The sequence below is a fragment of the Ambystoma mexicanum genome, assembly GCF_040938575.1.
Source record: "Ambystoma mexicanum isolate Mex_15411 chromosome 12 unlocalized genomic scaffold, UKY_AmexF1_1 Mex_chr12_unloc.1, whole genome shotgun sequence".
Taxonomy (NCBI): domain Eukaryota; kingdom Metazoa; phylum Chordata; class Amphibia; order Caudata; family Ambystomatidae; genus Ambystoma; species Ambystoma mexicanum.
Window position 1 is genome coordinate 173,318 of NW_027182322.1, and position 23,813 is coordinate 197,130.

General features: G+C 45.8%; 3 non-coding genes across 3 annotated transcripts; all 3 read left to right on the top strand.

Annotated features, from left to right (window-relative positions):
- The first annotated feature begins 6,891 nt into the window (after positions 1 to 6,891).
- TRNAH-GUG (transfer RNA histidin (anticodon GUG)) lies at positions 6,892 to 6,963 on the top strand. Its single transcript has one exon. It is a non-coding gene; the product is annotated as a tRNA-His (tRNA).
- Positions 6,964 to 15,213: 8,250 nt separating this feature from the next.
- TRNAH-GUG (transfer RNA histidin (anticodon GUG)) lies at positions 15,214 to 15,285 on the top strand. The gene has a single exon. It is a non-coding gene; the product is annotated as a tRNA-His (tRNA).
- An 8,249-nt stretch (positions 15,286 to 23,534) lies between these two features.
- On the top strand, positions 23,535 to 23,606 carry TRNAH-GUG (transfer RNA histidin (anticodon GUG)). The gene has a single exon. It is a non-coding gene; the product is annotated as a tRNA-His (tRNA).
- The last annotated feature ends 207 nt before the right edge of the window (positions 23,607 to 23,813 follow it).

The following is a 23,813-nucleotide window of genomic DNA, read 5'->3' on the forward strand; positions in this document are numbered from 1 at the left end:
ATTCAGGCGAGAAGGGAGGGAGCATTGGTCATGCATCCCTGCATGAGGGTGAGACAGGGAGGAGATATGATCCCCGTATGAAGCTGAGAGAAGGAGGAGGCGTGAACGTGCATCCATGTATGCAGGCGAGAAGGGAAGGAGCATTGGTCATGCATCCCTGCATGAGGGTGAGACAGGGAGGAGATATGATCCCCGTATGAAGCCGAGAGAACTAGGATGCGTGAATGTGCATCCATGTATGCGGGCGAGACAGGAAGGAGCATTGGTCATGCATCCCTTCCTGAGGGTGAGACAGGGAGGAGATAAAATCCCTGTATGAAAGCAAGAGGACGAGGTGGCATGAACATGCATCTCTGTACGCAGGTGTGACAAGGAGGAGACATTAACATGCATCCCTTTTTGAGGGAGTGATAAGGAGTCATCATGAACATGCATCCCTTTATAAGGACATAACGTGGAGGACGCATGAACATGAATGCCTGAATGAGGGCTAAACAAGGAGTCATCAGGAATATGCATGCCTGTATGACAACAATACAGGGAGGAGACATACACATTGCATCCCTGTATGAGAGTGTGACAGGAAGGAGACATTACATTGCATCCCTGAATTAGGACGTGAGAAGGAGGAGACATTAACATGCATGCCTGAATGAGGGCTAGACAAAGACTTATCATGAAGATGCATGTCTTCATGAAGACCACACAGGGAGGAGATATAAACATGCATATCTTTATGGAGGAGAGACAGGGAGCAGATATGAACATGCATCCCTGGCGAGGCAAGGAGAAGATATAAACATGCAACCCTTTATGAAGGCGAGACGGGGAGGAGACATCAACATGCCTCGCTGTATGAGGGGATAAAGGAATGAGCCATGACCATGCATCCCGGAATGCGGATGAAAAAGGGAGGAGCCATGACCAGTCCTCCCTCTATGAGGTCGAAACGGTGAGGAGACATCAACATGATTTGATTTGATTTGAAGTACTTACAACGTGGCACACCGAGCAGGGACAACTGCATCTGGTAGCAGATGTTTCCAGGTTCCATATTCCACTCCATATTCCAACACAAAATCTTAGAGAGCTCCTACCAAAAGATCTGATTCTATCATTTATTTGAATAAGAATGCCTTTAGTGATTTTCCGAACTGTATTAGCTCTGTCATGTTTCTAAGTTCCCAAGGCAAGGTTTTCCATAGCCTGGGTCCATAGACTGCAAAACGTCGGTCTCCTCTGGAGATACAGAGAGAGGGAGGAATTACTAATAGCAGCTGATCTGCCGAATGCAGTGGTCATTTAGGTTGATACCAAGTCACCTTTTCCACAAGATAAGTAGGAGCAAGATTATGTAGACATCTAAAAATCAAACACACTATTGAACCGGGACAGCCGACACAGCCCTTTAAGACGAGGTAGCAATACTTTGAGATGAATGGGGATGCAGAAGATACTCAAACATCAATAATCAAAACAACTCAGGAAGTTGTTTTAATGTCAATAATCTAAAGCAGGGAGTACAACGGACATCAACGGACGTCTCACAGCATGATCTCAACGAAATTCATAAAAAACATTCTAAAACCCATCATTGCTGACGTTAACCTACGTATTGCTAACGTCATCCTACGTGGCAAACTACAAAGACCTAGTGGCAAATGTGATAGGCTTAGTGGGAACATCTAGGTATACGTTCCATACTAGTCGAAGAAAGTGATAGGCTCTTCAACATCGGGTGGGACTACTAAGCCCACCCTTCAAACAGGTCACTATGAACGTCACTAAATACAAGACTTGCCATTGGTTACACAAACTATTGGGCCCTTATTTATTTATTTATTTCTATAGCGCCGAAGCTCGCAGGCATCAGGGCGCATTACATGAAGACAAGTACAACAGAAAAGTAACCGGACAGTAGAGTAAGATTACTGGTTCTGAGTAGATTACATTACATGTACATTAGTATTTATGCAGGTCCTTTATTTGAACAACAGTGTCTTCAGTTTTTTCCTAAAGGATAGGTAATTAGATCCTAGCCTTAGGCTGTTTGGGAGCTCGTTCCACTTAGATGCCGCTTTGGTAGGGAATGCTCGTCCAAGTCCATCATCTTTTTCGGAGTGACTTACTTTCACAAACCCTTGCGCCTTGAATCTTAAGGTGTGGCAAGGTTCGTATGTGGTTATTTGTTTTTTTAGGTATACGGGTGCGGATCCATATATACAGTGATGGACAATGGTCATTGCTTTAAAAGTGATCCGGTCTTCCAGGGCTAACCAATGAAGGGCCTTTCTGTCTTCTGTAATATGTTCCTCCTTTTTTTTCTTGGTAATTGTCCTTACTGCATTGTTCTGTATGACCTGACATTGTTTGATGCATTTTTTATTGGCCCCCCCTTAAGTAGTGCATTCCCGTAGTCCAGTCTGGATGAGATGGTGGCTCTGGCGATAATGGTGCTGTTTTGTTTACTCACTAATGGCCTGATGCGGCTGAGCAGTTTTTGGTGGTATCAGCAACTGTTTTTCAGGTATGTTACGTGGGCTTCCGCTTCCAAGGATGCTTGCAGGTGGACACCTAGTGTCTTGACCTTATCAGAGACCCTTACATTTGTGTCTTTGATCTTAAAGGTGGTGTATTCTGTGTCTAGTTTAGCGCTTGCCTGGTGTGATCCAAAGATCATGAGCTCAGTTTTGCTTCCGTTGAGGCAAAGCCAATTTGTCAACATCCAGGCTTCGATGGTGCTGTAATTGCAAGCAAGCTTATTATTGTCAGTGGTATGACAGCTAGATATTTTGATGACAAGTTGTGTAACATCGGCGAAATGTGTAAAGAAGACCCCTAGGTTGGTTAATAGGGTACATAGACGCTGCAGATAGAGATGGAACAAAAGGGGCAATAGGATGGCTCCCTGGGGTACTCCATGATTTATAGGTCGGGTATGGAGAAGTGGTCACCACAGTGGATCTTGGAGCTCTGCTCTTTGAGGAAGGATGTTACCCAGTCTATGGCTCCTCGAGAACGATTACCTGATTTGTCTAAAGCCTTGTGGAGTTTTTGATGGTCGAGCAAATCAAATGCTGCTGAGAGGTCTAATAATATCAGCATCCCTGTTTTTCCCTCGTCTAATATATTAAGCATTTTAGTCTGAAGGTCCAGCAGGGCCGTCGCTGTACTATGTGATCCTCTAAAGCCCAATTGTTGGGTGTCTGTGTGTAGGAGGCTGTTCCTGTCGACATAATTTTGGAGTTGGGTGGTAGCGACTTTGTCCAAGATTTTTAGGAGAAAGTTACAGTTAGTTATTGGACGGAGATTGGAAGGGCCGTGTAGGTCTAATCCAGGTTTTTGGACTAGGAGTGTACCAGTAACTGTTTTAATTGTGGTAGGGACTTTGTTGTCTCTAAACGAAGCATTCACCATTCTAGGAAGATAGGGGGCAAAAGTCCTGGCATTGTCCAGTATAAGCTAGGGGGGGGGTAGTATGTTTTCGGAGCAGGCTGTGCATCTAATGGTAGAAAGTATAGAGTTCATGTCCTCTAGAGAGATTGGGAGAACTTGAATGTACTCCTCTCGTGGGGGGTATGCTCTAAGTTATCCAGGAGATGGTGTGGTTGGACGTCCAACTTACAGGATTTTATGACTTAGCAAGCTTTTTGAATTTTATTGTAAAAGTCTGTTTGGTCCTTCTCACAGTCTTCTTGTGATGGCTGAAATGTATTTATTTATTTGTATTTGTAGAGCACACTACAGCCCGCAGGCATCGAGGTGCTATAACAGTGCTCTAGAAGGCTTGATTAAGGGTTACAGTGAACCCGTCCAAGTAGATAAACTTAGAGGAAGGTACAATGCATGGTACAAGGTTACACACAGACTTAGACCATGCTACATTGCATGGCATGTGGTTGCAGAATACAGAGAAGGGGGAACAACAAGTTGTTAGGTAACAGGTACAGCAGGGGTATTTAAGGCTAGGCTAGTTCATAGAAAGAGACTAGTTTTGATGGCCTTGCGCAAGGCCGCATGGGAGTCAATTGTCCTAATAGGATGGCGTTCCAGTGGGTGGCTGACAGAGTTGGGAAACTGGCGTCGCCGGCGCGGGCTTTGCGTGTCCTGGGAACAGTAATCACGTTTGAGTAGGGAGTTCTGGAAGGTCTGGAGGCAGGGGGTTTGGAGATCCTTTGGACCAGTTAGGGGGAGCGGCCTGGCCGTGAAGACACTTGTGTGTAAGGACAAGGGTTTTAAAGATCATCCTTTCTTTGACAAGGCACATGCACAAGGCACACCTGGGAGGGAGTGCTGGTAAACCCTGAGGGCAGCTTTTGGGAGAGATACACTTGCCTGATTTTGCTAGGAGGGTGCAGCTGATATTCAGGGAGGTGGGTGACACACCAATCAGTGTCTGTCCCCTAAAGTGAGTGGACGAGAGACATGTCGTCGGATGAGAACTGTGAGCAAGACCAGGTGGAGATGGGAATCCCTGGGGACAGCTTTTGTGAGAGAGACATGCTTGCCTGGTTTCACTGAGAGGGTGCAATGGAGATTTGAGTGGCTGGTTCACAGACCAGTCAGTGTTAGTCTCGTAAAGCGAATAGACAAGAACAGTGATCTCCCAACATTGCACCGTTTGGAGTACCCCAGGGCGATTTCATCTCCATCTCTTTTTAATCTTTATATGGAGCCCTTAGGAAACATTGGGACTCATTACGAGTTTGCTGGTATGTGGTAAACGTGCCAGTGATTCTGGTGAACAGGACTTTTTAGCGTTCTGGTCAATTACGAGTTGGCAGTAACACCGTTGCCGGTATTACCGGCCCCGGCACAACCACCTCTGTAAATACCGGCGCTGGTAATATCACAAGGGACTGATTGCAGACAGTGCGCGGCCTCGCGCAATACGGCTGCTCCCATACAGGTAATACATCGGTCTCCCCAAAGGAGGGATAATAGATTTTCAGAAGTTTTAGCCTTAAGTGCCGCGAGGAGACTGAAATTGCAGCAAGAACATCTTCTGCTCACTAATATACTACATAGCAATGAGGTTCCCAGGAGCACCGATAGCTTCACCTGCTCCCCTACGGGCTCCTCCATACAACCTCAGCCAATGGTCTATTCCCCTTACAATGCACATCTGGGGGTTAAGGGGGAGTTGTTCAAAGATAGTGGAGCTACACCAGAAAGCTCGGGCCCCTTAGGCCATCATTTTCCTCGAGATCAGCCGGCTGAGTTAGCAGCAGCCAGAGCTGTGAAGGAGTTGGTTGAGCCCAAAGCCATAGCCAATTGGCTATGCTTTAAGGATAACATGTTACGGGATCTAGCAATCTGTTCGAACTTTGGGGAATTTTATTCCTGGGTAGACACTGTTTCGTCAAATATGTCTGTGCCCTTATCGTCATCTCTACAGAAGTCCTCTCAGGTGAAGTTTACTAGAGAGGAAAAGGCCTCTCAAACGTCCATTCTTGAGAACAGAGGTCATACAGACTCTCAAACAGAGCCGATTGAGCTCACTCACAGAGGGACATCTGGGAAATCCAAGACAACTCTGTTCATTCCTTGTCAAATGACTACACTATCACAAGAGAGTATACCACCTCTCCTGAAGCCCAGGCGACTCATGGCTCCCCTTCCATTTAAGGACATTCGCCAGAGAAAATCCACCATGCCCGAAATTGCGGATTCCAACATGAGGAGTTTCGCATTGGACCCAAGAAACATCGTTCTAATCAATGTGGACAAGCCGGAGCAAGTGGAATCCAGGGAGTCACTAAAAAATAAAGTTTTAGCACGGCTTAATAATAAAGTGGGACCCAATTGTATAAGGGCGCAGGACCTCAAAGTTCTTCGGAGACTACAGATCAGCAACTGGTGCAAGACAGATAACACTGACTGTATCATTATTGGTTGTGGGTCTAGTAGTTTGCCCTCTTTTATAAACAGTCTCACCAATGTACAGGACATGTCCGCCTTCACAAAAGTGCGAATAGTGTTAAATTAACCTATCCTCTTTTCTTTACGATGTTGTTTTCCTTCTTCCATGGGAATGGCCTAGTGGCCCCCTTGTCAGTACATGTTTTCGGAGCTTAATGTTGTTTGTTCTTGTTATACTCATTATGCCACTTTGTTGTTTTGTCGGCGCCTATAAGCCTTAGGGTACCTTGTGCGCGGTATAAATCAATAAACATAAACATAAACATAAGGCTGCGAACGCCAGCTGGAAAATGTGATCACTGCCTGTGTTCTTTCTGGAACTCCAGCGCCTCTCTATCCCAGCCTCAATATTTTTTCCGCCACCACCCTCCCAATGCCAGCCCGCCACCCCTCTTGGTAGGTCCCATGCAACCCCATTTACGCCCTCTCCTCCTGGCCTCGTCATCTCCATCACCTGCCTACTGCCGTGGCAAAGGGACGTTTTCCCTTTTCTGTTTTTATGGTGGTGGCCTTCGGGAGATTTGGCACGTGCAATTGGTGCAGAGCACTTTTCCTGTGAAAAAAAATTAACTATTAGCACCCAGGAGGGAGCCCCTGCGGTTCTTATAGGGATAAAACTCTGCAATGGAAGGGGACAGGGTCAATAACAGCTGTAAACTCTCACAAGACCATGACTGCTCTCACACTTTCCTGCTCTCAGGCTGGCGGGCCATTATCGGCCCTGGCTGCCGCACCATTGCCAGGTTTGTGTAACTATATTATTTCTAATTGGCTCCACTTTGATGACTTTCATTTGGATTCTGTCTTGATTATTAAGATCTTAAATAAGTGACTAGGGATCAGGTGTCCACTTATTCGCATGGACGACAACACAACCAACCTGTAATTCAGACATGAGTCATGACATCACAGATGGAGTACAGCTTATGATAGAGGTGGAACATGACGCTGTAGCAGCCCAAGTAGCTCGCCGTGATCGTATAGTGGTTAGTACTCTGCGTTGTGGCCGCAGCAACCTCGGTTCGAATCCGAGTCACGGCATTGCGGTGAGGCAATGTCACGGCAGTTGGGCAGATATTTTAGAATTTCCATTAATACATTGGCAATCTCTGTGGAGGACTGAAACTATTCGATATGTCCTGTTACTGTTAGGAACCTTTTGTTTCTTTAATGCTCTTTGCACACTTTTTCATCGGGTGACTGTAATGTATTTCAACCAAATCTAATTAAGAGCGCATTATGTGGTGACATTTGCAGTACATGAAACATTATAACACTGCCATTTACGTCAATAACCACTAGCTTGATTAAGACATATGTATTGCAGCGACAGTATTTCCCAGTTACAAATGGGAATAAAAACAACATCCGCGAGAGATTGAACCAACGACATTTAACTGATGTTGCCAATGGAGCACGTTACAGAGAGCGCGAGGTCCCGCCTTTACAGTCACACGCTGATGACAATACAGATGTTTAAATAAACAGGCATATCTGTGGACTTGTGGTCTTTCTACATTGGGACTCATAGTCTAGTCCTAGGCTATTGTAGGCACTGGCGTATCTTTGAGTGGAATGAGAGGCGTTCTCTAGTCGCGTGAAAGGACCTTTCAAGTCAATCTGATCTTTATTGTCCTGTGAAAAAAAGCGTTCTTAGACAAAGTGAGGAGTTTTTGGGGATAATGGGAAAATCATTTCCAACTAAATGACAGGAATTTCTTAGTCCAATCATGAGGTGTGCTAGGCTTTTTTATACTGTGGCGGAAAGAGAGAGAGTATAACAGTCATTATAAATAAAGGGCCAAGGAAGTGACAGTTTATGGAAGGAACAATTTGCACATAGTTTTAGAATGTGGTCAGGAGGAGGACAATGTGCTTACACGTATGAAACATTAGAAGGTAGACATTATGGAAGCACATATATTTCTTTATTTTTATTGTATTTGGGGAGAGGGGGTTAATATAGCACGTCCAATGTGGAAAAGTGCTTTCCATAGCACCTTGCAGGTGGGCGACATCTAGAGCTGTGCAGTAGCCACCCATGCCCCAGAGGTCAAAGAGAAGAAGAAGTTACACATGTTGGAGGTGAGGGTGAGACAGGGAGGAGATATGATCCTCGTATGAAGCCGATAGAAGGAGGAGGCGTGAACGTGCATCCATGTATGCAGGCGAGAAAGGGAGGAGTCAGGGTCATGCATCCCTTCCTGAAGGTGAGACAGGGAGGAGATATGATCCCCGTATGAAGCCTAGAGAAGGAGGAGGCGTGAACGTGCATCCATGTATGCAGCCGAGAAGGGAAGGAGCATTGGTCATGCATCCCTGCATGAGGGTGAGACAGGGAGGAGATATGATCCCCGTATGAAGCCGAGAGAACGAAGAGGCGTGAACGTGCATCCATGTATGCAGGCGAGAAGGGAGGGAGCATTGGTCATGCATCCCTGCATGAGGGTGAGACAGGGAGGAGATATGATCCCCGTATGAAGCTGAGAGAAGGAGGAGGCGTGAACGTGCATCCATGTATGCAGGCGAGAAGGGAAGGAGCATTGGTCATGCATCCCTGCATGAGGGTGAGACAGGGAGGAGATATGATCCCCGTATGAAGCCGAGAGAACTAGGAGGCGTGAATGTGCATCCATGTATGCGGGCGAGACAGGAAGGAGCATTGGTCATGCATCCCTTCCTGAGGGTGAGACAGGGAGGAGATAAAATCCCTGTATGAAAGCAAGAGGACGAGGTGGCATGAACATGCATCTCTGTACGCAGGTGTGACAAGGAGGAGACATTAACATGCATCCCTTTTTGAGGGAGTGATAAGGAGTCATCATGAACATGCATCCCTTTATAAGGACATAACGTGGAGGACGCATGAACATGAATGCCTGAATGAGGGCTAAACAAGGAGTCATCAGGAATATGCATGCCTGTATGACAACAATACAGGGAGGAGACATACACATTGCATCCCTGTATGAGAGTGTGACAGGAAGGAGACATTACATTGCATCCCTGAATTAGGACGTGAGAAGGAGGAGACATTAACATGCATGCCTGAATGAGGGCTAGACAAAGACTTATCATGAAGATGCATGTCTTCATGAAGACCACACAGGGAGGAGATATAAACATGCATATCTTTATGGAGGAGAGACAGGGAGCAGATATGAACATGCATCCCTGGCGAGGCAAGGAGAAGATATAAACATGCAACCCTTTATGAAGGCGAGACGGGGAGGAGACATCAACATGCCTCGCTGTATGAGGGGATAAAGGAATGAGCCATGACCATGCATCCCGGAATGCGGATGAAAAAGGGAGGAGCCATGACCAGTCCTCCCTCTATGAGGTCGAAACGGTGAGGAGACATCAACATGATTTGATTTGATTTGAAGTACTTACAACGTGGCACACCGAGCAGGGACAACTGCATCTGGGAGCAGATGTTTCCAGGTTCCATATTCCACTCCATATTCCAACACAAAATCTTAGAGAGCTCCTACCAAAAGATCTGATTCTATCATTTATTTGAATAAGAATGCCTTTAGTGATTTTCCGAACTGTATTAGCTCTGTCATGTTTCTAAGTTCCCAAGGCAAGGTTTTCCATAGCCTGGGTCCATAGACTGCAAAACGTCGGTCTCCTCTGGAGATACAGAGAGAGGGAGGAATTACTAATAGCAGCTGATCTGCCGAATGCAGTGGTCATTTAGGTTGATACCAAGTCACCTTTTCCACAAGATAAGTAGGAGCAAGATTATGTAGACATCTAAAAATCAAACACACTATTGAACCGGGACAGCCGACACAGCCCTTTAAGACGAGGTAGCAATACTTTGAGATGAATGGGGATGCAGAAGATACTCAAACATCAATAATCAAAACAACTCAGGAAGTTGTTTTAATGTCAATAATCTAAAGCAGGGAGTACAACGGACATCAACGGACGTCTCACAGCATGATCTCAACGAAATTCATAAAAAACATTCTAAAACCCATCATTGCTGACGTTAACCTACGTATTGCTAACGTCATCCTACGTGGCAAACTACAAAGACCTAGTGGCAAATGTGATAGGCTTAGTGGGAACATCTAGGTATACGTTCCATACTAGTCGAAGAAAGTGATAGGCTCTTCAACATCGGGTGGGACTACTAAGCCCACCCTTCAAACAGGTCACTATGAACGTCACTAAATACAAGACTTGCCATTGGTTACACAAACTATTGGGCCCTTATTTATTTATTTATTTCTATAGCGCCGAAGCTCGCAGGCATCAGGGCGCATTACATGAAGACAAGTACAACAGAAAAGTAACCGGACAGTAGAGTAAGATTACTGGTTCTGAGTAGATTACATTACATGTACATTAGTATTTATGCAGGTCCTTTATTTGAACAACAGTGTCTTCAGTTTTTTCCTAAAGGATAGGTAATTAGATCCTAGCCTTAGGCTGTTTGGGAGCTCGTTCCACTTAGATGCCGCTTTGGTAGGGAATGCTCGTCCAAGTCCATTATCTTTTTCGGAGTGACTTACTTTCACAAACCCTTGCGCCTTGAATCTTAAGGTGTGGCAAGGTTCGTATGTGGTTATTTGTTTTTTTAGGTATACGGGTGCGGATCCATATATACAGTGATGGACAATGGTCATTGCTTTAAAAGTGATCCGGTCTTCCAGGGCTAACCAATGAAGGGCCTTTCTGTCTTCTGTAATATGTTCCTCCTTTTTTTTCTTGGTAATTGTCCTTACTGCATTGTTCTGTATGACCTGACATTGTTTGATGCATTTTTTATTGGCCCCCCCTTAAGTAGTGCATTCCCGTAGTCCAGTCTGGATGAGATGGTGGCTCTGGCGATAATGGTGCTGTTTTGTTTACTCACTAATGGCCTGATGCGGCTGAGCAGTTTTTGGTGGTATCAGCAACTGTTTTTCAGGTATGTTACGTGGGCTTCCGCTTCCAAGGATGCTTGCAGGTGGACACCTAGTGTCTTGACCTTATCAGAGACCCTTACATTTGTGTCTTTGATCTTAAAGGTGGTGTATTCTGTGTCTAGTTTAGCGCTTGCCTGGTGTGATCCAAAGATCATGAGCTCAGTTTTGCTTCCGTTGAGGCAAAGCCAATTTGTCAACATCCAGGCTTCGATGGTGCTGTAATTGCATGCAAGCTTATTATTGTCAGTGGTATGACAGCTAGATATTTTGATGACAAGTTGTGTAACATCGGCGAAATGTGTAAAGAAGACCCCTAGGTTGGTTAACAGGGTACATAGACGCTGCAGATAGAGATGGAACAAAAGGGGCAATAGGATGGCCCCCTGGGGTACTCCATGATTTATAGGTCGGGTATGGAGAAGTGGTCACCACAGTGGATCTTGGAGCTCTGCTCTTTGAGGAAGGATGTTACCCAGTCTATGGCTCCTCGAGAACGATTACCTGATTTGTCTAAAGCCTTGTGGAGTTTTTGATGGTCGAGCAAATCAAATGCTGCTGAGAGGTCTAATAATATCAGCATCCCTGTTTTTCCCTCGTCTAATATATTAAGCATTTTAGTCTGAAGGTCCAGCAGGGCCGTCGCTGTACTATGTGATCCTCTAAAGCCCAATTGTTGGGTGTCTGTGTGTAGGAGGCTGTTCCTGTCGACATAATTTTGGAGTTGGGTGGTAGCGACTTTGTCCAAGATTTTTAGGAGAAAGTTACAGTTAGTTATTGGACGGAGATTGGAAGGGCCGTGTAGGTCTAATCCAGGTTTTTGGACTAGGAGTGTACCAGTAACTGTTTTAATTGTGGTAGGGACTTTGTTGTCTCTAAACGAAGCATTCACCATTCTAGGAAGATAGGGGGCAAAAGTCCTGGCATTGTCCAGTATAAGCTAGGGGGGGGGTAGTATGTTTTCGGAGCAGGCTGTGCATCTAATGGTAGAAAGTATAGAGTTCATGTCCTCTAGAGAGATTGGGAGAACTTGAATGTACTCCTCTCGTGGGGGGTATGTTCTAAGTTATCCAGGAGATGGTGTGGTTGGACGTCCAACTTACAGGATTTTATGACTTAGCAAGCTTTTTGAATTTTATTGTAAAAGTCTGTTTGGTCCTTCTCACAGTCTTCTTGTGATGGCTGAAATGTATTTATTTATTTGTATTTGTAGAGCACACTACAGCCCGCAGGCATCGAGGTGCTATAACAGTGCTCTAGAAGGCTTGATTAAGGGTTACAGTGAACCCGTCCAAGTAGATAAACTTAGAGGAAGGTACAATGCATGGTACAAGGTTACACACAGACTTAGACCATGCTACATTGCATGGCATGTGGTTGCAGAATACAGAGAAGGGGGAACAACAAGTTGTTAGGTAACAGGTACAGCAGGGGTATTTAAGGCTAGGCTAGTTCATAGAAAGAGACTAGTTTTGATGGCCTTGCGCAAGGCCGCATGGGAGTCAATTGTCCTAATAGGAGGGCGTTCCAGTGGGTGGCTGACAGAGTTGGGAAACTGGCGTCGCCGGCGCGGGCTTTGCGTGTCCTGGGAACAGTAATCACGTTTGAGTAGGGAGTTCTGGAAGGTCTGGAGGCAGGGGGTTTGGAGATCCTTTGGACCAGTTAGGGGGAGCGGCCTGGCCGTGAAGACACTTGTGTGTAAGGACAAGGGTTTTAAAGATCATCCTTTCTTTGACAAGGCACATGCACAAGGCACACCTGGGAGGGAGTGCTGGTAAACCCTGAGGGCAGCTTTTGGGAGAGATACACTTGCCTGATTTTGCTAGGATGGTGCAGCTGATATTCAGGGAGGTGGGTGACACACCAATCAGTGTCTGTCTCCTAAAGTGAGTGGACGAGAGACATGTCGTCGGATGAGAACTGTGAGCAAGACCAGGTGGAGATGGGAATCCCTGGGGACAGCTTTTGTGAGAGAGACATGCTTGCCTGGTTTCACTGAGAGGGTGCAATGGAGATTTGAGTGGCTGGTTCACAGACCAGTCAGTGTTAGTCTCGTAAAGCGAATAGACAAGAACAGTGATCTCCCAACATTGCACCGTTTGGAGTACCGCAGGGCGATTTTATCTCCATCTCTTTTTAATCTTTATATGGAGCCCTTAGGAAACATTGGGACTCATTACGAGTTTGCTGGTATGTGGTAAACGTGCCAGTGATTCTGGTGAACAGGACTTTTTAGCGTTCTGGTCAATTACGAGTTGGCAGTAACACCGTTGCCGGTATTACCGGCCCCGGCACAACCACCTCTGTAAATACCGGCGCTGGTAATATCACAAGGGACTGATTGCAGACAGTGCGCGGCCTCGAGCAATACGGCTGCTCCCATACAGGTAATACATCAGGCTCCCCAAAGGAGGGATAATAGATTTTCTGAAGTTTTAGCCTTAAGTGCCGCGAGGAGACTGAAATTGCAGCAAGAACATCTTCTGCTCACTAATATACTACATAGCAATGAGGTTCTCAGGAGCACCGATAGCTTCACCTGCTCCCCTACGGGCTCCTCCATACAACCTCAGCCAATGGTCTATTCCCCTTACAATGCACATCTGGGGGTTAAGGGGGAGTTGTTCAAAGATAGTGGAGCTACACCAGAAAGCTCGGGCCCCTTAGGCCATCATTTTCCTCGAGATCAGCCGGCTGAGTTAGCAGCAGCCAGAGCTGTGAAGGAGTTGGTTGAGCCCAAAGCCATAGCCAATTGGCTATGCTTTAAGGATAACATGTTACGGGATCTAGCAATCTGTTCGAACTTTGGGGAATTTTATTCCTGGGTAGACACTGTTTCGTCAAATATGTCTGTGCCCTTATCGTCCTCTCTACAGAAGTCCTCTCAGGTGAAGTTTACTAGAGAGGAAAAGGCCTCTCAAACGTCCATTCTTGAGGACAGAGGTCATACAGACTCTCAAACAGAGCCGATTGAGCTCACTCACAGAGGGACATCTGGGAAATCCAAGACAACTCTGTTCATTCCTTGTCAAATGACTACACTATCACAAGAGAGTATACCACCTCTCCTGAAGCCCAGGCGACTCATGGCTCCCCTTCCATTTAAGGACATTCGCCAGAGAAAATCCACCATGCCCGAAATTGCGGATTCCAACATGAGGAGTTTCGCATTGGACCCAAGAAACATCGTTCTAATCAATGTGGACAAGCCGAAGCAAGTGGAATCCAGGGAGTCACTAAAAAATAAAGTTTTAGCACGGCTTAATAATAAAGTGGGACCCAATTGTATAAGGGCACAGGACCTCAAAGTTCTTCGGAGACTACAGATCAGCAACTGGTGCAAGACAGATAACACTGACTGTATCATTATTGGTTGTGGGTCTAGTAGTTTGCCCTCTTTTATAAACAGTCTCACCAATGTACAGGACATGTCCGCCTTCACAAAAGTGCGAATAGTGTTAAATTAACCTATCCTCTTTTCTTTACGATGTTGTTTTCCTTCTTCCATGGGAATGGCCTAGTGGCCCCCTTGTCAGTACATGTTTTCGGAGCTTAATGTTGTTTGTTCTTGTTATACTCATTATGCCACTTTGTTGTTTTGTCGGCGCCTATAAGCCTTAGGGTACCTTGTGCGCGGTATAAATCAATAAACATAAACATAAACATAAGGCTGCAAACGCCAGCTGGAAAATGTGATCACTGCCTGTGTTCTTTCTGGAACTCCAGCGCCTCTCTATCCCAGCCTCAATATTTTTTCCGCCACCACCCTCCCAATGCCAGCCCGCCACCCCTCTTCGTAGGTCCCATGCAACCCCATTTACGCCCTCTCCTCCTGGCCTCGTCATCTCCATCACCTGCCTACTGCCGTGGCAAAGGGACATTTTCCCTTTTCTGTTTTTATGGTGGTGGCCTTCGGGAGATTTGGCACGTGCAATTGGTGCAGAGCACTTTTCCTGTGAAAAAAAATTAACTATTAGCACCCAGGAGGGAGCCCCTGCGGTTCTTATAGGGATAAAACTCTGCAATGGAAGGGGACAGGGTCAATAACAGCTGTAAACTCTCACAAGACCATGACTGCTCTCACACTTTCCTGCTCTCAGGCTGGCGGGCCATTATCGGCCCTGGCTGCCGCACCATTGCCAGGTTTGTGTAACTATATTATTTCTAATTGGCTCCACTTTGATGACTTTCATTTGGATTCTGTCTTGATTATTAAGATCTTAAATAAGTGAATAGGGATCAGGTGTCCACTTATTCGCATGGACGACAACACAACCAACCTGTAATTCAGACATGGGTCATGACATCACAGATGGAGTACAGCTTATGATAGAGGTGGAACATGACGCTGTAGCAGCCCAAGTAGCTCGCCGTGATCGTATAGTGGTTAGTACTCTGCGTTGTGGCCGCAGCAACCTCGGTTCAAATCCGAGTCACGGCATTGCGGTGAGGCAATGTCACGGCAGTTGGGCAGACTTTTTAGAATTTCTATTAATACATTGGCAATCTCTGTGGAGGACTGAAACTATTCGATATGTCCTGTTACTGTTATGAACCTTTTGTTTCTTTAATGCTCTTTGCACACTTTTTCATCGGGTGACTGTAATGTATTTCAACCAAATCTAATTAAGAGCGCATTATGTGGTGACATTTGCAGTACATGAAACATTATAACACTGCCATTTACGTCAATAACCACTAGCTTGATTAAGACATATGTATTGCAGCGACAGTATTTCCCAGTTACAAATGGGAATAAAAACAACATCCGCGAGAGATTGAACCAACGACATTTAACTGATGTTGCCAATGGAGCACGTTACAGAGAGCGCGAGGTCCCGCCTTTACAGTCACACGCTGATGATAATACAGATGTTTAAATAAACAGGCATATCTGTGGACTTGTGGTCTCTCTACATTGGGACTCATAGTCTAGTCCTAGGCTATTGTAGGCACTGGCGTATCTTTGAGTGGAATGAGAGGCGTTCTGTAGTCGCGTGAAAGGACCTTTCAAGTCAATCTGATCTGTATTGTCCTGTGAAAAAAAGCGTTCTTAGACACAGTGAGGAGTTTTTGGGGATAATGGGAAAATCATTTCCAACTAAATGACAGGAATTTCTTAGTCCAATCATGAGGTGTGCTAGGCTTTTTTATACTGTGGCGGAAAGAGAGAGAGTATAACAGTCATTATAAATAAAGGGCCAAGGAAGTGACAGTTTATGGAAGGAACAATTTGCACATAGTTTTAGAATGTGGTCAGGAGGAGGACAATGTGCTTACACATATGAAACATTAGAAGGTAGACATTATGGAAGCACATATATTTCTTTATTTTTATTGTATTTGGGGAGAGGGGGTTAATATAGCACGTCCAATGTGGAAAAGTGCTTTCCATAGCACCTTGCAGGTGGGAGACATCTAGAGCTGTGCAGTAGCCACCCATGCCCCAGACGTCAAAGAGAAGAAGAAGTTACACATGTTGGAGGTGAGGGTGAGACAGGGAGGAGATATGATCCTCGTATGAAGCCGATAGAAGGAGGAGGCGTGAACGTGCATCCATGTATGCAGGCGAGAAAGGGAGGAGTCAGGGTCATGCATCCCTTCCTGAAGGTGAGACAGGGAGGAGATATGATCCCCGTATGAAGCCTAGAGAAGGAGGAGGCGTGAACGTGCATCCATGTATGCAGCCGAGAAGGGAAGGAGCATTGGTCATGCATCCCTGCATGAGGGTGAGACAGGGAGGAGATATGATCCCCGTATGAAGCCGAGAGAACGAGGAGGCGTGAACGTGCATCCATGTATGCAGGCGAGAAGGGAGGGAGCATTGGTCATGCATCCCTGCATGAGGGTGAGACAGGGAGGAGATATGATCCCCGTATGAAGCTGAGAGAAGGAGGAGGCGTGAACGTGCATCCATGTATGCAGGCGAGAAGGGAAGGAGCATTGGTCATGCATCCCTGCATGAGGGTGAGACAGGGAGGAGATATGATCCCCGTATGAAGCCGAGAGAACTAGGAGGCGTGAATGTGCATCCATGTATGCGGGCGAGACAGGAAGGAGCATTGGTCATGCATCCCTTCCTGAGGGTGAGACAGGGAGGAGATAAAATCCCTGTATGAAAGCAAGAGGACGAGGTGGCATGAACATGCATCTCTGTACGCAGGTGTGACAAGGAGGAGACATTAACATGCATCCCTTTTTGAGGGAGTGATAAGGAGTCATCATGAACATGCATCCCTTTATAAGGACATAACGTGGAGGACGCATGAACATGAATGCCTGAATGAGGGCTAAACAAGGAGTCATCAGGAATATGCATGCCTGTATGACAACAATACAGGGAGGAGACATACACATTGCATCCCTGTATGAGAGTGTGACAGGAAGGAGACATTACATTGCATCCCTGAATTAGGACGTGAGAAGGAGGAGACATTAACATGCATGCCTGAATGAGGGCTAGACAAAGACTTATCATGAAGATGCATGTCTTCATGAAGACCACACAGGGAGGAGATATAAACATGCATATCTTTATGGAGGAGAGACAGGGAGCAGATATGAACATGCATCCCTGGCGAGGCAAGGAGAAGATATAAACATGCAACCCTTTATGAAGGCGAGACGGGGAGGAGACATCAACATGCCTCGCTGTATGAGGGGATAAAGGAATGAGCCATGACCATGCATCCCGGAATGCGGATGAAAAAGGGAGGAGCCATGACCAGTCCTCCCTCTATGAGGTCGAAACGGTGAGGAGACATCAACATGATTTGATTTGATTTGAAGTACTTACAACGTGGCACACCGAGCAGGGACAACTGCATCTGGGAGCAGATGTTTCCAGGTTCCATATTCCACTCCATATTCCAACACAAAATCTTAGAGAGCTCCTACCAAAAGATCTGATTCTATCATTTATTTGAATAAGAATGCCTTTAGTGATTTTCCGAACTGTATTAGCTCTGTCATGTTTCTAAGTTCCCAAGGCAAGGTTTTCCATAGCCTGGGTCCATAGACTGCAAAACGTCGGTCTCCTCTGGAGATACAGAGAGAGGGAGGAATTACTAATAGCAGCTGATCTGCCGAATGCAGTGGTCATTTAGGTTGATACCAAGTCACCTTTTCCACAAGATAAGTAGGAGCAAGATTATGTAGACATCTAAAAATCAAACACACTATTGAACCGGGACAGCCGACACAGCCCTTTAAGACGAGGTAGCAATACTTTGAGATGAATGGGGATGCAGAAGATACTCAAACATCAATAATCAAAACAACTCAGGAAGTTGTTTTAATGTCAATAATCTAAAGCAGGGAGTACAACGGACATCAACGGACGTCTCACAGCATGATCTCAACGAAATTCATAAAAAACATTCTAAAACCCATCATTGCTGACGTTAACCTACGTATTGCTAACGTCATCCTACGTGGCAAACTACAAAGACCTAGTGGCAAATGTGATAGGCTTAGTGGGAACATCTAGGTATACGTTCCATACTAGTCGAAGAAAGTGATAGGCTCTTCAACATCGGGTGGGACTACTAAGCCCACCCTTCAAACAGGTCACTATGAACGTCACTAAATACAAGACTTGCCATTGGTTACACAAACTATTGGGCCCTTATTTATTTATTTATTTCTATAGCGCCGAAGCTCGCAGGCATCAGGGCGCATTACATGAAGACAAGTACAACAGAAAAGTAACCGGACAGTAGAGTAAGATTACTGGTTCTGAGTAGATTACATTACATGTACATTAGTATTTATGCAGGTCCTTTATTTGAACAACAGTGTCTTCAGTTTTTTCCTAAAGGATAGGTAATTAGATCCTAGCCTTAGGCTGTTTGGGAGCTCGTTCCACTTAGTTGCCGCTTTGGTAGGGAAGGCTCGTCCAAGTCCATTATCTTTTTCGGAGTGACTTACTTTCACAAACCCTTGCGCCTTGGATCTTAAGGTGTGGCAAGGTTCGTATGTGGTTATTTGTTTTTTTAGGTATACGGGTGCGGATCCATATATACAGTGATGGACAATGGTCATTGCTTTAAAAGTGATCCGGTCTTCCAGGGCTAACCAATGAAGGGCTTTTCTGTCTTCTGTAATATGTTCCTCCTTTTTTTTCTTGGTAATTGTCCTTACTGCATTGTTCTGTATGACCTGACATTGTTTGATGCATTTTTTATTGGCCCCCATAAGTAGTGCATTCCTGTAGTCCAGTCTGGATAAGATTGTGGCTCTGGCGATAATGGTGCTGTTTTGTTTACTCACTAATGGCCTGATGCGGCTGAGCAGTTTTTGGTGGTATCAGCAACTGTTTTTCAGGTATGTTACGTGGGCTTCCGCTTCCAAGGATGCTTGCAGGTGGACACCTAGTGTCTTGACCTTATCAGAGACCCTTACATTTGTGTCTTTGATCTTAAAGGTGGTGTATTCTGTGTCTAGTTTAGCGCTTGCCTGGTGTGATCCAAAGATCATGAGCTCAGTTCTGCTTCCGTTGAGGCAAAGCCAATTTGTCAACATCCAGGCTTCGATGGTGCTGTAATTGCATGCAAGCTTATTATTGTCAGTGGTATGACAGCTAGATATTTTGATGACAAGTTGTGTAACATCGGCGAAATGTGTAAAGAAGACCCCTAGGTTGGTTAACAGGGTACATAGACGCTGCAGATAGAGATGGAACAAAAGGGGCAATAGGATGGCCGCCTGGGGTACTCCATGATTTATAGGTCGGGTATGGAGAAGTGGTCACCACAGTGGATCTTGGAGCTCTGCTCTTTGAGGAAGGATGTTACCCAGTCTATGGCTCCTCGAGAACGATTACCTGATTTGTCTAAAGCCTTGTGGAGTTTTTGATGGTCGAGCAAATCAAATGCTGCTGAGAGGTCTAATAATATCAGCATCCCTGTTTTTCCCTCGTCTAATATATTAAGCATTTTAGTCTGAAGGTCCAGCAGGGCCGTCGCTGTACTATGTGCTCCTCTAAAGCCCAATTGTTGGGTGTCTGTGTGTAGGAGGCTGTTCCTGTCGACATAATTTTGGAGTTGGGTGGTAGCGACTTTGTCCAAGATTTTTAGGAGAAAGTTACAGTTAGTTATTGGACGGAGATTGGAAGGGCCGTGTAGGTCTAATCCAGGTTTTTGGACTAGGAGTGTACCAGTAACTGTTTTAATTGTGGTAGGGACTTTGTTGTCTCTAAACGAAGCATTCACCATTCTACGAAGATAGGGGGCAAATGTCCTGGCATTGTCCAGTATAAGCTAGGGGGGGGGGTAGTATGTTTTCGGAGCAGGCTGTGCATCTAATGGTAGAAAGTATAGAGTTCATGTCCTCTAGAGAGATTGGGAGAACTTGAATGTACTCCTCTCGTGGGGGTTATGCTCTAAGTTATCCAGGAGATGGTGTGGTTGGACGTCCAACTTACAGGAGTTTATGACTTAGCAAGCTTTTTGAATTTTATTGTAAACGTCTGTTTGGTCCTTCTCACAGTCTTCTTGTGATGGCTGAAATGTATTTATTTATTTGTATTTGTAGAGCACACTACAGCCCGCAGGCATCGAGGTGCTATAACAGTGCTCTAGAAGGCTTGATTAAGGGTTACAGTGAACCCGTCCAAGTAGATAAACTTAGAGGAAGGTACAATGCATGGTACAAGGTTACACACAGACTTAGACCATGCTACATTGCATGGCATGTGGTTGCAGAATACAGAGAAGGGGGAACAACAAGTTGTTAGGTAACAGGTACAGCAGGGGTATTTAAGGCTAGGCTAGTTCATAGAAAGAGACTAGTTTTGATGGCCTTGCGCAAGGCCGCATGGGAGTCAATTGTCCTAATAGGAGGGCGTTCCAGTGGGTGGCTGACAGAGTTGGGAAACTGGCGTCGCCGGCGCGGGCTTTGCGTGTCCTGGGAACAGTAATCATGTTTGAGTAGGGAGTTCTGGAAGGTCTGGAGGCAGGGGGTTTGGAGATCCTTTGGACCAGTTAGGGGGAGCGGCCTGGCCGTGAAGACACTTGTGTGTAAGGACAAGGGTTTTAAAGATCATCCTTTCTTTGACAAGGCACATGCACAAGGCACACCTGGGAGGGAGTGCTGGTAAACCCTGAGGGCAGCTTTTGGGAGAGATACACTTGCCTGATTTTGCTAGGAGGGTGCAGCTGATATTCAGGGAGGTGGGTGACACACCAATCAGTGTCTGTCTCCTAAAGTGAGTGGACGAGAGACATGTCGTCGGATGAGAACTGTGAGCAAGACCAGGTGGAGAGGGGAATCCCTGGGGACAGCTTTTGTGAGAGAGACATGCTTGCCTGGTTTCACTGAGAGGGTGCAATGGAGATTTGAGTGGCTGGTTCACAGACCAGTCAGTGTTAGTCTCGTAAAGCGAATAGACAAGAACAGTGATCTCCCAACATTGCACCGTTTGGAGTACCGCAGGGCGATTTTATCTCCATCTCTTTTTAATCTTTATATGGAGCCCTTAGGAAACATTGGGACTCATTACGAGTTTGCTGGTATGTGGTAAACGTGCCAGTGATTCTGGTGAACAGGACTTTTTAGCGTTCTGGTCAATTACTAGTTGGCAGTAACACCGTTGCCGGTATTACCGGCCCCGGCACAACCACCTCTGTAAATACCGGCGCTGGTAATATCACAAGGGACTGATTGCAGACAGTGCGCGGCCTCGAGCAATATGGCTGCTCCCATACAGGTAATACATCAGGCTCCCCAAAGGAGGGATAATAGATTTTCAGAAGTTTTAGCCTTAAGTGCCGCGAGGAGACTGAAATTGCAGCAAGAACATCTTCTGCTCACTAATATACTACATAGCAATGAGGTTCCCAGGAGCACCGATAGCTTCACCTGCTCCCCTACGGGCTCCTCCATACAACCTCAGCCAATGGTCTATTCCCCTTACAATGCACATCTGGGGGTTAAGGGGGAGTTGTTCAAAGATAGTGGAGCTACACCAGAAAGCTCGGGCCCCTTAGGCCATCATTTTCCTCGAGATCAGCCGGCTGAGTTAGCAGCAGCCAGAGCTGTGAAGGAGTTGGTTGAGCCCAAAGCCATAGCCAATTGGCTATGCTTTAAGGATAACATGTTACGGGATCTAGCAATCTGTTCGAACTTTGGGGAATTTTATTCCTGGGTAGACACTGTTTCGCCAAATATGTCTGTGCCCTTATCGTCATCTCTACAGAAGTCCTCTCAGGTGAAGTTTACTAGAGAGGAAAAGGCCTCTCAAACGTCCATTCTTGAGAACAGAGGTCATACAGACTCTCAAACAGAGCCGATTGAGCTCACACACAGAGGGACATCTGGGAAATCCAAGACAACTCTGTTCATTCCTTGTCAAATGACTACAGTATCACAAGAGAGTATACCACCTCTCCTGAAGCCCAGGCGACTCATGGCTCCCCTTCCATTTAAGGACATTCGCCAGAGAAAATCCACCATGCCCGAAATTGCGGATTCCAACATGAGGAGTTTCGCATTGGACCCAAGAAACATCGTTCTAATCAATGTGGACAAGCCGAAGCAAGTGGAATCCAGGGAGTCACTAAAAAATAAAGTTTTAGCACGGCTTAATAATAAAGTGGGACCCAATTGTATAAGGGCGCAGGACCTCAAAGTTCTTCGGAGACTACAGATCAGCAACTGGTGCAAGACAGATAACACTGACTGTATCATTATTGGTTGTGGGTCTAGTAGTTTGCCCTCTTTTATAAACAGTCTCACCAATGTACAGGACATGTCCGCCTTCACAAAAGTGCGAATAGTGTTAAATTAACCTATCCTCTTTTCTTTACGATGTTGTTTTCCTTCTTCCATGGGAATGGCCTAGTGGCCCCCTTGTCAGTACATGTTTTCGGAGCTTAATGTTGTTTGTTCTTGTTATACTCATTATGCCACTTTGTTGTTTTGTCGGCGCCTATAAGCCTTAGGGTACCTTGTGCGCGGTATAAATCAATAAACATAAACATAAACATAAGGCTGCGAACGCCAGCTGGAAACTGTGATCACTGCCTGTGTTCTTTCTGGAACTCCAGCGCCTCTCTATCCCAGCCTCAATATTTTTTCCGCCACCACCCTCCCAATGCCAGCCCGCCACCCCTCTTCGTAGGTCCCATGCAACCCCATTTACGCCCTCTCCTCCTGGCCTCGTCATCTCCATCACCTGCCTACTGCCGTGGCAAAGGGACGTTTTCCCTTTTCTGTTTTTATGGTGGTGGCCTTTGGGAGATTTGGCACGTGCAATTGGTGCAGAGCACTTTTCCTGTGAAAAAAAATTAACTATTAGCACCCAGGAGGGAGCCCCTGCGGTTCTTATAGGGATAAAACTCTGCAATGGAAGGGGACAGGGTCAATAACAGCTGTAAACTCTCACAAGACCATCACTGCTCTCCCACTTTCCTGCTCTGAGGCTGGCGGGCCATTATCGGCCCTGGCTGCCGCACCATTGCCAGGTTTGTGTAACTATATTATTTCTAATTGGCTCCACTTTGATGACTTTCATTTGGATTCTGACTTGATTATTGAGATCTTAAATAAGTGACTAGGGATCAGGTGTCCACTTATTCGCATGGATGACAACACAACCAACCTGTAATTCAAACATGAGTCATGACATCACGGATGGAGTACAGCTTATGATAGAGGTGGAACAAGACACTGTAGCAGCCCAAGTAGCTCGCCGTGATCGTATAGTGGTTAGTACTCTGCGTTGTGGCCGCAGCAACCTCGGTTCGAATCCGAGTCACGGCATTGCGGTGAGGCAATGTCACGGCAGTTGGGCAGACTTTTTAGAATTTCCATTAATACATTGGCAATCTCTGTGGAGGACTGAAACTATTCGATATGTCCTGTTACTGTTAGGAACCTTTTGTTTCTTTAATGCTCTTTGCACACTTTTTCATCGGGTGACTGTAATGTATTTCAACCAAATCTAATTAAGAGCGCATTATGTGGTGA